The following is a 17,120-nucleotide window of genomic DNA, read 5'->3' as shown; positions in this document are numbered from 1 at the left end:
AGTACTTGATCGGATAACTTCTCCCACTAATAAATTAAGTACTAATTAAAAATTATAATAAATAAGTAGATTATTAAAAAGAGACTAATATTTATGTAATTGTTGCCACTGCAGTGCTTGCGAAGGACTCTCACAAAGGAGATGGCTATAGATTTTGTTCCAGGGATGGATGTGATTTTATGTAGCAAAAGAGAAGTAGTTGCATTTGCTACAATCCATGATAGTGATCCCAATTCACTTTGCCACTTTCGAAGACTTGGCAAAGATAAGGTAGCAGTTACTGTATCAAAGATTCTTAGCGCACATGTTGAGCTAAAGTATAAATGTGGAGATATGGAAACACTTGGAGATGTTATGCCCTAAAATACATCCAACAAATCATTTATAGCATGGGACAAAGATGAGACTTATGCAACAGACATTATCAAGAATACAAAGTGCACCACCTTGGATTTTACTATAGGGGACATTTTACAAATGAGATCATTTGCAAATAAGATTGTAGCAGAAGGTGAAGTATTGGGATTTGAACAAGTGGAGCAATGGTCATTTGCACAGATGAGGATTCTAAAAGTCACTGATGATGGTATGGTTGATAACATAACATCCTTATGTGATCCCTACTATGAGGTAGGCAAGAATATGAGATGGAGCATGCAATTTTTAAACATGAGAAAGAGGCACGTGGTTTTCAATGATAAAGACAACGCATACTACAATATCAAAGGACCTAAAAAGCGTGCCCATGTGCCAGGCTCTATCACTTCAAATGTGGATGATTTCAATATACTCAATTATAGAAGTGACATCTTATCTGGAGTGGATGAGTTCATTGGTTCCAAGAAACAAAATGATTTTAGAAGCGAAGCCTTATCTGGGGTGGATGAATTCTTGCACAGTGAGAAGGGCAAAGGTTTCAATAGCGATGTCTTGTCAAGTGTGGATGAGTTCATGCATATTAACAAACCTGGTGTCAATCAAGGTTGTGGATTTGTGAAAGCCATGCAAGATGTCCCAATGAGTGATGTTCTCTCAGGAGTGGAAGAGTTTCAAGGTTCTCAATACTCTCGTAGAATATTAAATTCATTGAATGGTCCTAAGAGTACGTTAAAAACGAGGATGAGATCAATAGAGGATTATTCAGTATTTAACTTTGATTGTGATATGAACAAGGATGCAATGACCAATCATGGATGCTTGGTTACTTTGAACAAATGTGAGGAGAAGAAGTGCATAAATACAGATAACAATGTGCATGAGGAACGAAAACAATCATACATATGCATGAAGAGAAAGAGAATCCAGGCAGATCCACAAAAGCAACCAAAGAGGAAGAGAGTAATGAAGGAGGAGAACATGTTAAATGCATTGGGATATCTATGTTGCAAGCGAAGATGTATGCGCTTCATTGATCTTGCAGACATCAGGGAATGTAGAGGACACGTGTGGCAAAGAAGGGGAAGCGAAAGAAATGAATACCTTCTCACAAGTCTCTCTTGCTTTCTTCAGAATGGCAATAAAAGGCTAAGTTCAAGACAAAAGGTAAAACCTCTCGTAAATGGAAAAAGGATTTGCAATAAGGCATATCGCAATATTACTGGATTATCCCATGGTACATGTTGGGATTTAGTCACCAAGGCAAAGGGCGGCAACAAATTTAGCATTCACGGTAATAGAGGAAGGTCCAAATCAAGAATCTCAACTGTCAGGGCAGCAGCAATTTTGCAAGACTTCATACATGAAAATGCTTTGCCTCAACCCCATATATCTACCAAACTCCCTAACGGTGATGCGATCATTGAAATGCACCTTCCAATGGGCTTGACAAAGCTCGAAGTATTTGACTCTATTGCAGAAAAGCAAAGGCAAAGAGGGGATGCCGTAGCTTCTTCTCATACTTTGTATACTCTTTGGAAGAAGAACTTTGGATATGTTAAAATCCCAAGGAGGCAAAAAATGTCAAAGTGCAATGTCTGTGATGATTTAAAGCGAGCGATTGAGAGTGCAACATGTCCAAATCAAAGGGAATTATACAAAAAAAACCGAAAATCTCATCATGACCTTATTCGACATTCCAAACAAAAATATGCATTTTGGAAGGAGCAAGCTATTTCACATCCTGATGACTACATGTGCCTTATTGTAGATGGCATGGGTCAGAATACAACAACATTGCCTCGTTTTGTTGCCACTCCACCTAAATTACAAGGAAAGCACTTTCTAAAGACACATCTATGTGGAGTGTTAGTGCATGGAATTAAGTTCTTTGCAGATATATGGATTGATTCCTTGCATCTACATGATAGCAATCAAGTTGTAACATCTATTATGAAGGCAATTCGCAATGTACATGCAGAAAAAGTTTGCCTGCCACCGACTTTGAGAATACAAGCTGATAATTGCAGGCGAGAAAATAAGAATGTACTCATGTTTGCATTCTGCTCCATGCTAGTTGCTCATCGAATCTTCAATGAGGTCGAATGTGGATTTTTGTATGTTGGGCATACACATGAGGATATCGATCAGGTTTTTAGCACAGTCTCAAGGGAGCTTAAATGCAAGGATGTGGAGACAATAGATGACTTGGTAAGAAGATGTGGCAGGCAAGTTGGTGGTTGTAAGGAAAGTACAGTATGTGAGAGGCTCGAAAGAATGTATGATTGGAAGAGCTTCATTCTACCTTTCATACAAACGGGTGGTGATGCATTGACAGGTCATACCAATCCACACTACTTTCGTTTTTTTTTTTAAGATGAAAAACCCGTAATGCAATGGCAACAGTATTCTCATGATACAAAATGGGAACCTGAAGAACCTTACAGTCTCTTAACTTCAATTCCCAGCAAGGAAAGGTATCCAACATGGGCTCCTATACAAGAATTTAATGAGAGGTCTAATTGTGAAATAGATGGATTAAAAGCATTTATTACATACAAAGAGGAAATGCTCCGGAGATATCCTGATTCGAAGCCTACTTGGAGAGAACACACTACCACTGTAATTAACAAGACACGAAATTTAATAAAGGACCTTGAGAGAATGCGAGGCTCAAAGGATGTCAAGGAAGAATGCAATATGTTTTGGCCAAATGTTCATAATGATTTGCGCCCAGCTCCAGTCTTTGAAAATGATTTTGTATCATTACTTCCACGTCCATATTGTGGACCGAAGAAGAGAGAGTTTATGCCACAAGTAGATATAGAGGTCGATTGTTTTGTTGTGGTTCGGCCATCGGATGATGAATATGAGAATGTGAAGTTTTGGGTTGCAAAAGTAGTTGATGTGCAAAGAGATGACCAAGGGAGAGCTACAACATTTACAGCGGTATGGTATGAGCCAAAGGGCAGGAAGGAGAATATGGATAACAACACATTAGTCCCAAATGATGAAGCAGTCTCTCAAGTTTCGACGGAGACAATCATAGTGTCTTGGCATTCAAGGGCAAAGAAATCAAAGAAGCACATGGGATATGAGGTAGAAGGAAAAATAAAAATACCACAGCAAACTATTTTGCATATACACGAATTTTTAAGGATGCTCGCCATGGAGGAAGTAGAAGGAGACAGCGCAAATGAAGAATGTCCATGATTAAAGCTTTGTATTGAAGTCCATTGATTCAAAAGGATTTTATTTGGGTACTAGGCAAGGAGCCAATCCAAGACAATTATAATCAGAGTCATCACCTCGTATGTCAAATGAGAGTCAAAATATGCACTGGATGTCACCCAAGGGTCAAGGCTTGCCAAGACAATAGGGAGTTAATGCAGATGGCACCTGGCAAGGGACTATCACATTGAGCAATAAGACAATGGGGAGTCAATGCACCCAAGGGGCAAGGCTTGGCAAGATAACTTGTGGGAGTTAATGCAGATGGCACCTGTATTTTGCACTAGATGTCACCCAAGGGTCAAGGCTTGGCAAGACAACAGGGAGTTAATGCAGATGGCACCTGGCAAGGGACTATCGCATTAAGCAATAAGACAATGGGGAGTCAATGCACCCAAGGGGCAAGGCTTGGCAAGACAAGCCTAGGTCAAATTATGCAGATGGCAACTGGCAAGGGACTGTCGTGACATTGAGCAATAAGACAATGGGGTGTCAAATTATGCAAATGGCACGAATTGAGGCTCTTTAAGAGCAACAATTTAAATTGTAAACATATGTTCAATCTATATCATTTTGGATATAAAGACTCTAGCTAACAGCAACGTCTCTCAATGTAATCATATACATAAAGCTACAATTGCTATTATCCCTCTTTGGTCTTATGGCATCATGTCTTCTTTCTATTTATTAAAAGTTTTGTTAAATTTTGTGCATATTGCCGAGTGACAATGTTATTTTCATGAAATATTTAAGTCTCCTTTCATGGATTTATAAATTTATCACGTCAACGAAAAACGTCAAGGAAAAATATTAAAAATAATTAAATTAACAAATAACTTAGATATAGCTAGAATTTCTAATATAGGATTATTTCAAATTCTTGCATGTTGGTGCAAAAGTATAGATTGAAAAAACAATATTTGTATGTGAATATGATAGAGCCACAAAGTAAACTTTTGATTTGGGAAGGAAAAACGTCAAGGAAAAATATTAAAAATAATTAAATTAACAAATAACTTAGATATAGCTAGAATTTCTAATATAGGATTATTTCAAATTCTTGCATGTTGGTGCAAAAGTATAGATTGAAAAAACAATATTTTTATGTGAATATGACAGTGCCACAAAGTGAACTTTTGATTTGGGAAGAAACTTTTTAGAAAGTAAAATTTTGATTTGGAAAGGATATTTTCATAAAGTAAAGTTTTCATTTGGGAAGGATTTTTGGGCTTCGTCCAAAAACAACACAAAAAGTCCAAAATTAATGAGATAGGTGTTCAACCACATCATCGCCTTGTCTCTAACTAATGTGTCCTAAGGAAGCAAAGAATTCATGAATTATCAGATCGGAATGGTTTCAATGATTTTGAAAATGTAGCTTGTCTTAAACGATGCAAACACACACACACACACACACAACGTATCCTAAGGAAGCAAAGAATTCCAAATAGAAAGCAAAGTCAATTGAAAAGCAAGGCTAGCTTCTCAAAAATGAAGGTTAGATTAGATCACTTAGGATAGACAGTGCAAGCTTATCTCTAGACATATTGCCAGGTCATCAAGATGCCCGTATGAAAGATACAATTACATTTAATGATTACTGGTCCAACCCCATCATCGCCTTGTCTCTAACTAATATACTAACTTAACTCACTTCTGTCCACCATTATATTTTCCCTCTCTCTCTCTCTCTCCCTCTCTCTCTCTCTCTCTCTCTCTCTTGCCTCCATAATCTTTTAGTTCTTCTGTCTCAATAATATAATCATCTAGAAACTATAAGATCATAATGGTTTGGATGATTTTAAAAATGTAGCTTCTAAGTTTCTCTCTCTCTCTCTCTCTCTCGCCTCCATTATCTTTTTGAAAAAAAATGGTTCTTAGTTCAATTTTCCCCTCCCAAGAATCTAAGCGTCCACGAATTATGATCAGAATGGTTTCATGAATGTAACAGAGAATTCATAAATTATCAGATCGGAATGGTTTCAATGATTTCGAAAATGTTTAAGATGCAAACACACACACACACACACACACACACACACAATGTCAATTGGAAAAAAAGTGATCACCTACCTGGATAAACAAAAGTTGTGGAAAGAAGCTAGTGCTAGTCCAACAATAAATTGAAGCACCTGCAAGAAAAACAACCCCAAAAAAAAGTAAAGCTAAGCGAACTGTACATCTCTCTCTCTCTCTCTCTCTCTCTCTCTCTCTCTCTCTCTCTCTCTCTCTCTCTCTCTCTCTCTCTCTCTCTCTCTCATAGAAATACGTAATGACATACACCCCCACGTATAAATTAAGCTTTTGGGCCGATGATGCTCAGTTACGTCTCAAAGTGGATGTTTGAAGTGATTTTTGTTATGTGCTAGAGGAGCATGCGATGAGGCAAGGAAGGGAAGGCAATAGATAGAAGATAGATGCTCAACGGCGCTTGTGCACACACACACACACAATTGATTAGATATACATATAGCTTGTAAGGATTATAATCGTTATGTTTTTACATTTGTGTGTGAATGTGAGCGCCATGCAAGATTTGTGAATGCGAGAGAGAGAGAGAGGGGGGGCGAGGGGTTTATCAAATGACTAACGCCACTGCCTCTGGAAATGTGTATCTCAACACACACACACACACACAAAACCATAGCTAGAGAGAGAGAGAGAGAGAGAGAGAGAGATAGAGAGAGAGAGAGGGGGGGAGGGGGGAGGGGAAGGGTTTATCAAATGACTAATGACACTATCTCTCCAAATGCACGTCTCAACTCACACACACAAAAAAAAAACCCGTAGCTAGACGTGTTAACACATACACACATAATCTCTCTCTATCTCTCTAAAAATGGCACGTACACTTCTATGCATGCTATAGATAGAGGCTAGAGGCACAAAAATACACATTAAAAAAACTTGTAGCTAGACGTGTTAACACATACACACACACACACAACACACACACACACACATACATGCGCACACATACACACACACACACAATTGATTAGATGTACATATAGCTTGTAAGGATTACAAAACTTCACATGCCACTATCTCCCAAAATGCACGTAAGATTGGCACCAGCATGTACCCTAACTTAAGGAATATGCTAAAATCAGTTAATTAGTTGAAGGGAAAGGAGGGTGTAGCATATGTGTCTACATGCAAGGTTGCATGATGGCGATTGATTGACCTATAGCAGGGTGCACACTACCTCTTTTCCTTCAGGAAAATCTCTCCTTGCTTGCTCAACTCTACCTTCTTTCGTTCCTCCATTATCTTCATTTTCTTTCATCTCCTTTCCTTAGATATTCATGCCCTTTCATCTTCCCCTAGCATCGATCAACCCCTACACCTCTCTTTCTCTCCCTCTCTCAAAACCACATATAAAAATTCTATAAACCTTGCCCCCCCTCTCTCTCTCTCTCCCTCTCTCACAAAAACACAAAAGCACACACACACAACACACACACACACACATACACGCACACACATACACACACACACAATTGATTAGATATACATATAGCTTGTAAGGATTACAAAACTTCACATGCCACTATCTCCCAAAATGCACGTAAGATTGGCACCAACATGTACCCCAACTTAAGGAATATGCTAAAATCAGTTAATTAGTTGAAGGGAAAGGAGGGTGTAGCATATGTGTCTACATGCAAGGTTGCACGATGGTGATTGATTGACCTATAGCAGGGTGCACACTACCTCTTTTCCTTCAGGAAAATCTCTCCTTGCTTGCTCAACTCTACCTTCTTTCATTCCTCCATTATCTTCATTTTCTTTCATCTCCTTTCCTTAGATATTCATGCCCTTTCATCTTCCCCTAGCATCGATCAACCCCTACACCTCTCTTTCTCTCCCTCTCTCAAAACCACATATAAAAGTTCTATAAACCTTGCCCCCCCTCTCTCTCTCTCTCCCTCTCTCACAAAAACACAAAAGCACAGACACACACACACACACACATACACACACACTCTCTCTTTCACACACACATATAATCTCTCTCTCTCTCTCTCTCTCTCTCTCTCTCTCTACTGTGCATGCTTAAAAACCATCTTGAGGGATGATCCAATGCAAGAGAAAGATAAGTGGAAGAGGGGGGGGGAAGAGAGAGAGAGAGAGAGAGAGAAAGAGATTACAACACGTCCACTATCTCTCGGAATGCAAAATAAACTCGCATGGAGGTCGAGATATGGAGCTGCTGGACGTCAAGATCTGGAGCTATCAAGAACTGCTGCAGGTGGCGACTGGAGGTCGAGATATGGAGCCTGGAGGTCGAGATATGGAGCTGCTGCACGTCGAGATCGGGAGCTGATCAAGAACTCCTGGAGGTGGCGACTGCAGGTCTAGATATGGAGCTCCTGGAGGTCGAGGTCGTGATCGAAATGGAGGTGGCGCAGGTCGAGATATGGAGCAAGTCGAGATATGGAGGTCGAGGTAGATAGTATAGAAGGTCGAGGTCGAGGTAGATAGTATAGAAGCTGGGAGCTGCTGGAGGTGGCGAGGTCGAGGTAGATAGTATAGAAGCTGGGAGCTGCTGGAGGTGGCGATATAGAAACGGAAGGTGGCGCAGGTCGAGGAGCTTGAGCGGCGATCGAACTGGAAGGTGGCGCAGGTCGAGGAGCTTACTGGAGGCGATCGAAACGGAAGGCGCAGGCGCAGGTCGAAATGGATATGGAAGGTGGCGAAGACGAACGACGGCGGGAGACGGGCTACAGTCATTGCGATTCATGGCGTGACGGCTCCGCTCCAAAAAGCATTAACCGCTCCCAGCTCCCTCCCAGCTCGACACGTGGCTCTCTCCCAGCTCCGGCCACGTGGCTCCAAGTTCGGTCTCTCCCTCCATAATAGATAGTATAGAAGTATAGATGCCACAGGGAAGTGTCCCAAAAGCGTGAGGCAGCAAGAACGAGGAGCCCTCGAAATACTGCTACCCTGAAAAAGATAGCACCTCCACCTACTTTGGTAGTAAAATCCATCAGAGAAGGCTGCGCCTCGGTCACAGAGCAAGCCTAAGAGAAAGCAAGCCGAGAGCCAAAATTCAAGGCAACTGTTAGAGTGGAACGGCGGTGAGCGGCGCATAGGGAAGAGAACCACGAACAACCGAGCTGACACGAACTACCCACGCCAACACACCAACGAACCCGCCAAAAGCTATGGAGGGCGTACAGGTTGGAACTTCGAACCTGGCATTATGCATATTAGCCCGAGAAATACACTGCCTCAGGATGCCCATTCCATAGCCCCACTTCAAAAGGCCAGCCATGATGGCCTTCCAAGACGAGTACATAGCCACTATAGTCATTCCCGATCGTAGCTCCTTCGGGAGGCAGGACATAGCTTATAGTGAAGCTTTCCCTTACAAAGGGTGGCTGATCGAGAGCATGTGACAATCACCCGATATACATTCCTCCTCTGATACGATAAACTTTGCCACACAAGCTCGTGAAAACCCATCCCCACAAACTCAATGCTCCTTTCCTGACATTGAGGACCCATCTGAGTCCCGGGATACAATGAAAGTGGCGGGCTGCGTGTTACCGCTTACGATTACAGGTGGCCTCTACGATAACGAGTCGTATCTCTTGAAGAGTAGTTTAATTGTTGAGCGCCTTTGCTATGTATTTTTCTTACAAATAGTTTAGATGAAGCTCGTGGAGTAGAGCCTCGAGCTTGCATGGACTACCACGCACGTTTGCTCCTCTAACCCAGAGAAGCCGCCAGGAACCGAAAAGGCGAGTAGCTGACTAGGAGGTAAAGAGACGAGGAGGTGGCCACCAAACCCACCGAACGCTTTTACATCTTAGAAAAAGGAAAGGGTGATGCAGCTGGCGGTGGCATTTTGTACATGGACATGGGTGGAGTCCAAGAAAGATGGCTGAGTGCTAGCCACCACAACACAGGAAAGCCTCGAAAAAATGGCAATGTCCACACCCACGGGTTACACGCCAAGTCTATAATAAGGAGGCTGAGAGCTCGATGGAGCTCTAGGAAACGAATGAAAGCTCATACTACAAAAGACATCCATCTCTGACACTCACATATGTATCACGAAGCACCCTCTAATTGTTACGTCGACAGCCTCGTGGAAACGTATAACGTTATAAATATTTGTACATGGAGGTTGCCCAACCGAGTATGCTCGATCCCCTGACGATGCATCTCCTCTAGGCTGATCAGTCATAAGTTCTACTACATTGCAGATTGAGACCCTGTTAAGCCCATCTGATTTGTCCCCTTCTCTACCGAAATGTATCTATGTGAAGACTAGTTATACTCCATATACTCATATTGCAGAGCTGCTATCGACACTTTGATGCTCTAGAAGTGTGGATTAGAGGTTAGGCGTCGAATATCAAGAAAAGGTGAGTTAAAATGATAGTAACGGTCTGAAAGATCCTATCTCTACTCCGTCATGTGATCCCTCTGTGAACCCGTCGCTACTTTAAATTACTACTACTCCCCCACCTCATCGAAGTACAAGAGCGTGAAGTCCTCAACCATGGACATGATGCTCTAGTATAACGCGGAGGACTGCGACCAACGAGGAAGCGTGTCCACTCTTGGTTCATGGTTTTAAAGAAGGTACTCGACACACGATGCTGGTTCGGAGGTTAGTCTCTAATGAGGGCTCACAATTACGCTATGAAATGAACCGATAGAGTGCCGGGTGTTTCATGGGCCTAAGAACTTTCATTGCATCTCTTTTGTCATATTATATGAAAACCCCTTCTAAGTTCTCCGTGGCGGGGGTATAAGCATTATGATATGTTGTCTTTGTATGCTTAGCACTCATGGGCACCCTCGAGCAACTCGGGGAACTACATATACAAGCTCACCTAGGTCTAGGAGGACTTCTAAACTCCATGAAACCTCCGCACAGCTTCCTTGTAGTTTTCTCATAGATCCACCTGAATGACTCTTGCAGATCACTCCTATATTGTGTGTCATCAAGCAAGGTGCTCTCTGACCCAATATATGGTTTGCATGACTATTACAGTCCATGCTACTTCTTTTACACAAGACATTTTACTTTATCCATGAAAAGTATTTTATGGCCTATTTGGGAGGTACCCTACACATGCCTATTATGCAGTGCTTGTCTTACATTAAACTAGAAATCAGTCAAAAAATGTTGCAATCTGCCCTTGATCTCCACATACTATGATAACATTAAAAAGCGAGGTTTTAGGTTCAATATTACAGAAGTATCGCTCTACCCTTAGTGATAGGAACATAGAAGTATAACTAAGAGACTCTGGTAGTAACTACAAATAGATCATGGAAGAAGGGACCATTATAAGTAAAAAATATGAAACGTATAGAAATGATACTGTATCCTAAAAATCCGTGACACTTGCGACTAATGAGATGACCTTATACTAAGGTCACAGTAGCATGTTGGACTGATTCTTTGACCTGAAATGTTTTTTTCGCATTCTTTTGCTCAAAGTGTTGGGTTTGACAGGGATGACAACCGTGGTTAAGCTGTGAAGCCTACGGTTACAAGTTGAAGACAACAGTTCTAATTATTGTTTTTATTTGATTGACGCAGGTGAGTTTGGCCACCTTTCCCAGCATTTTGACAATTGTAGAGGAAATGGGGACACTATACTTACAACACTATGACATTGCAAAGCCACTCTTTTTGGAGCCCTAAAGGAAACTTTATCTGCTACTGGCCCCTATAGGAACTCTATAGGGAGGCAGTAACAGAATCTTTTTTCAAAAGACACTTGCTTTTTGAATTTTTAGGATAAGCCTTAATAGTTTTTTTTTTAAACATTTTTGGAAGAAACAAAATACTCCAAATGTCTTGGGGTGTTATGATGGGATGTTGGATGGATTGAATTTAAACTGGGATCGATCCTGGGAAAACTTTTCATGATCATAGTGAATGTTATATAGACAAAATGACTTCATATTCACAATCAGAAATTGAATACAACCCTGACCTTGTCAAAATGTTACCCATGATTGGAAAAGAAAAGAATCTGAAAGGAAATAAAGGAAGGAACTTTCCTTGTTGCTAACCCAAATGTGAAGATAATTATCACACACAGAAAGCGGGGGAGCTATGAGGGTGAAAGTACCCTAGGTACTTGTTTTTTACTTTTTTTAAAAGCATGGTACATGCAACAGAAGAGAAAGGAAGGGGAACCAGGTGCATGAGATCATAGTGGAATTGGAAAAGGAGGATTAGAGAAAAAAAAGTAAAAGAGAGAAAACAAAAAAAAAAGGAATTAATAGGCAACATGCACACACACACACACTCACAACTTGATACCAATAAGGGGGGGGGGGGAGAGAGAGAGAGGGAGGGGGGAGAGAGAGAGAGAGAGAGAGAGAGAGAGAGAGAGAGAGAGAGAGAGAGAGAGAGAGAGAGAGAGAGAGAGAGAGAGAGAGAGGAAGGGAGGGAGGGAGGGAGGGAGGGAGGGAGGGAGGGAGAGAGAGAGAGAGAGAGAGAGAGAGAGAGAGAGAGAGAGAGAGAGAGAGCATGATGACAATCTAAAGCAACTCATTTGGCTAAGGCCTTGGATGTCTAAATTTTTGCATGAAATCATTGGATTAAAAGATTTAAATTGAGATGAAGAGCTTAATATGGAAGAACAACCTGAGTCCCAACTTATCATGCCCATCATAGAGACTCTTAATTAAGGAAAAAGTAATGCAAAATGCATTGCTACCAAATACGATAAGAAAATTTTAATTACGGGTGGGGTGGTGTGATTGGATGTTACCTATTGTTATCAATGGTGAGTATGTGCTTGGCGGCATGGAATGTTGTTGGTAATTCTTATGTTTTGGATTGACCTATTTGTTCAATCGCTTTAGTTGAGGAAGTTTGGAACCCACAACGTTGGTGTGCAAAGGTTCCTTAACTCAAGTTTTCCTAGCCCTTATGAACATGGTGGCATATGTGTTGAAGCAAACCTCTCTAATCAGTTGGGCTTTTGACCCAACAACAAGTCATGAGTTGTTGTTTGCAATAGGCTATTATGATTTTTCACTGGTCTTAAATATTGATCAATTTTACAATCTTTTGGAGACATTAACGAGAACTATTTTCATAACTTTTACAAAATAAGCATAGTTTCAAACTTCTTTTAAAAAATGTACATATTGCTATTTGAAAGATGAAAAAGTTTCTACTTTTCACATCAAATGACAAATTGAAAAAAACAAGATCAATGATACGATCTAATATTCTTTGAACTACTAATAATTAATGCATGTATATGTAAAGTATAACACATTACTTACTTAGAATTACAAAAATGTGCTTTTTCTTCTACGAAAACTTCATCCCAATCATTGAAGTTGATCATTATCATTGAATTAGAGAATATATGTAGTGTTAAGATAAGTAGGTATATGTAGTCCATAGACAAAAAAGAGGCTTGTTGAAGAAAATATTTCGATAGATGTAGAAAGAAAATCAAATATCTGAACGGTCAGTCAAATTTTAGACGATTGTGAGTAGTACAATTTAGTGGCTTACTTTATTTTGATCCAAATATAAATCATAAAGATGAAAACTGTTGTCCTTTTTAAAAATGATGTAAATCTAGATTCTAGAATCCACTTTGTTGTGATAAAGTTGAATGGATAAAATTTCCGTCAACGCAACAAAATTTGCATCCGAAAAATGGAAATTTTCTAACATGAGTGAATGCAAATGTATGTCATTCTAGTATAAGGAAAAACATTTCATCACGTAAAACTTTCATTGATAGAAAATTTCCATCGAAGGATTTTTTCCCCATTGATAGTGGGATTCTAGAATCCCAAATTTGATCGATAGAATTTATTTTTTTCCCCATCGATAAAATTTGGGGAACAAAAAAAAATTCCGTCAATGAAATTTGGGATTCCAAAATCCCACTGGATTCTAGAATCCCAAAATTCATCAATGGAAAAAAATCCATCGACAGATTGAAATTTTCATCAACGGGAAAAAAAATTCACCGATAAAAATTTTCCGTCAATGAAAGTTTTACATGACGAAGTTTTTTTAACGATATTTTTGTTCATTCATAAATCAAAATCCATCTTTTTTCATATGAAATTTTTATTCTATTGACAAAACTTTACTTTTTTTCAGACAACTGTAATATTAAGTACATCAAATTGTATTGGTTTTCTCCTCCATGTTGAGCATCCTTAACAAGGCCACCATAAATTGCTTTCCTCTTTTGAGGATGGATGAGGAATCCATATCCAAGGCCTAGTATCTGATTCCATATTCAATTCAATTACACTTTCTTCTAAAATCGTTAACTTGAAATTTACTACTCCTATGACCATAGTACCACAGCCAACATTTTTCATATGTAAATCTACAACTCCTATGACCATAATACCAAAGCTAATATTTTGAATTGTCACATATGAAAATCCCATGCCACATAAACAATTGAATCTACTACTTGAAAATTCACATTAATTTCCAAATTCAAACTAAGCTAAGGGCCAAGGGATAAGTCGGTAACTCCATAGTCCACTCGTAGGTCCCAAAGCTGAGCAAAAGATTCTCCATCCCATGAAATATTTGCATCAGTTAGACACATTGTAGGTATAGCCTAAAAGAGATCCATAGAAGAAGGATCAACATTTGCTTAGGTGTAGCCAATCGTGGAACTATTTTCGGGGCCATTTTGGAGCCGTGACGCAATGCGCTCTTGGGTGAATATTTGAATTTTACATAGACCTGTGCTCTCGTTAGAAATTTTCTCAACGTCATGAAGGCACACTGGCATAATAATGAGACACAATCTACTTGTTCTAAACATTGGATAGCTCGACGCACTGCATCTCTGCACTGCTTCGTGCAATGCAATCTATGGCCTACATCGCCTGATCACTTATCATTGCACAGCCTTTTACCACAGCTTTGCCACCTATCACTGGGCACCGCACCCATGCAGATCATTAAAATTGAAGGTTGGCTTGGAGAGAGCACCGCACTATTTCTTGGTGTAATAATTAGACACAATCTATCATTATGAACACCGCCGCAGTGCAACTGACTACCTGTCATCATGTAGCCTTTTGCCGCATCTTTGCCCGCAGCCCATGCAAATCATAGGTTGTCTTGGAGAGACCACCATGCTAGTTTTTGGTGTAATAATGAGATGCAATTTATCATTCTGAGCATTGCTGCCTCAACGTAGTCTCTGGCCTAACAACTTGTCATTGCCCAAAATTCAAGGTTGTCTTGGAGAAACCACCATGCTGGAGATCTATGAAAGCCACCACACTAGTTCTTTGAGTTATATATTTGTGTACCAAGGAAAATGTATTCCGTTGTGCAACCAAGCAAAATGCAATTGATGATATGGCCCTTGAGGGGTCCCCTCTAGGGCAAGGTCCATATCGACATGCCATTTTTATCAAGTGGCATCTTGGATATTGTATAATGCATGTCAATATGGCCCTTGCCCCTAGAGGGGACCCCTCAAGGGCCATATTGTCAATTGCATTTTCTCAAAGTTTAATTGTATTTTTCTAGATGTATCTACCACAATGGTGGGGTTGTTGGAGTTATTTTAGCGCTATTTTGTTCATAACCAAATTTCCTTCTAGGCTGCCTACTGTAATGAAATAACCCCTTCTACACATGCAATTTTCCTTTTTATACCCTTTCTTTTGACAAGGCCTAATAGCACTATATAACAAGCACTTACATGTGGTTGCACCTACCAATTAGTAGGGTAGGTGCCTCCCTAACTTGCATCAAAACTCCTCTAATCATTCATTACCATGCAAGACAATACTGCGGCCTTGAATAAGTCAAAATTTGGGCCAACCACCATGGTGGCTCTCACCTTGATAGTAGTCAGGCTACAACCACCGTGGTGGCTCTCACCTTGAGAGTGTAGTCAAGCTACAAACTGCTATTCCATTCCCTTAATCATTTTGTCTTCTATCCCTCTCAAAACTATTTTGTTCTCCCTTGTTGCAATCTCAAGACTCCACTATTCCATTTCTTCATCTTCTATCCCTCTCGATCATTTCTTTCTCCCTGACTCAAGCCTCTAGTATTCTATTTATTTCATTGTTTCATCTTCTATCCCTCTCCACCATTTCTATCTCCCTTGCACTTTTCGTGCAACTTCTATAGGCATTCAGGTCCTAAAAGTAGTACCCACTTTCCTCCCCCTCTATAGCATAGTGTGAGAGCCCCTCCTCCCTTGATCTTGAAATTATGACATATGGGAGCTCCTCTCTCGCTCTTCAAAAGCCCAATTTGGATGCTCTCCAAAATTTCACTAGGTTGGTATCAGAGGTGAACGTGAAGGAGGGGCATCTAGTCTATAAAGGTCAGAAGATTACCATCCATGAAAGCATGATTAAAAATGCTCCATGAATTTTTGGAGAGTTTGCAAGCACACTTTTTTGAGAAGCAGCAAAACAGACATGATATTCTAGATGTATACCATGATGCTCAGATTAGTAAAGATGGTGGAGTCAAGATTTTGAGCTTGCCAATAGGCCTCCAAGATGTGCTGAATAAGACCATTCACTTCTTTCTTGATATGAGAGGAACCTGCAAGTTTTGGCAAGTTCAAGCAGCAGTAGAGCAATTGAAAGGATATGATGTATCTTTCTCAAGGGCGATCTCCAAGAGTGTGTTAAAAAACTTGAAGAATTGCATGGATGGCACATCCCAATTGTCATTTCAGTCCCTCGAAGTTGCAATGCAACTAATAACATATACCCTCAAAGGGATTTTTGAGCAATACTATAAGCAAAAGTCTTAGAAGTTGACTTTGCTACAAGAGAAAGCCACCAATGCAGCAAAGGTAGTGCAACTTGAGAAAAGTCTCAGGGAAGGTACAGAAGCCAAGGTAGAGGAGGCATGCAAGGGCCTTGCAGGCACAAGAGCAAGCGGAGGCCGCTACAAAATTGGTCAACTGGAAAGGCATAGAAGAGAAGAAGCAGAGAAGGGCATGAAGGAACTCCGAGATAGGCTCGAAGAAGTGAGAAATGATGGGGACATGTGTGGGGGTTAAAGGTCATTGTGCCTTTACCCCGGTTATGTACAATACTCAAACACATATATAAATGCATGAAAAAGAAGATTAGGGTGTTCTGCACCCACCAAAACTTGTGTGGCTCTTTGTTTCTCTCTCCCCCTCTTCCGTTCTTGCTTCCGTTTAGAGCACTCTCAACTGGTATCAGAGCCCGGGTGATCTAGCTAAGTGTGTGTGAATGCTTGAAGCTCAGCAGCTCTGTGGGAGGAAGGAGAAGCTCTATGGGAAGCTTTGTGGGTGACTTTACTTGCATCCGAGTGTGTAGAGACCTTAGAGGAACCTTTGGAAAAGTCACTTTGGTTTTGCGAAGTGGTTTTGAGAGCCTGTTAAGTGTTTTCAAAGAAAAAGTCGTTTTTTGAGCTTTTCCCTGTTTCGTTCGATGATAGAGACTCTGTATTAACTTGTAGAGGTAGCTATTGCTTGCTTTTGGTATCCACTTCACTTCAGGAGCTTGGAAACACC

Source organism: Dipteris shenzhenensis, chromosome 19 (genome assembly GCF_047967505.1).
Source record: "Dipteris shenzhenensis isolate YYH24624 ecotype China chromosome 19, Dip_SZ_1.0, whole genome shotgun sequence".
Taxonomy (NCBI): Eukaryota; Viridiplantae; Streptophyta; class Polypodiopsida; order Gleicheniales; family Dipteridaceae; genus Dipteris; species Dipteris shenzhenensis.
Note: the sequence above shows the minus strand (reverse complement) of the source record.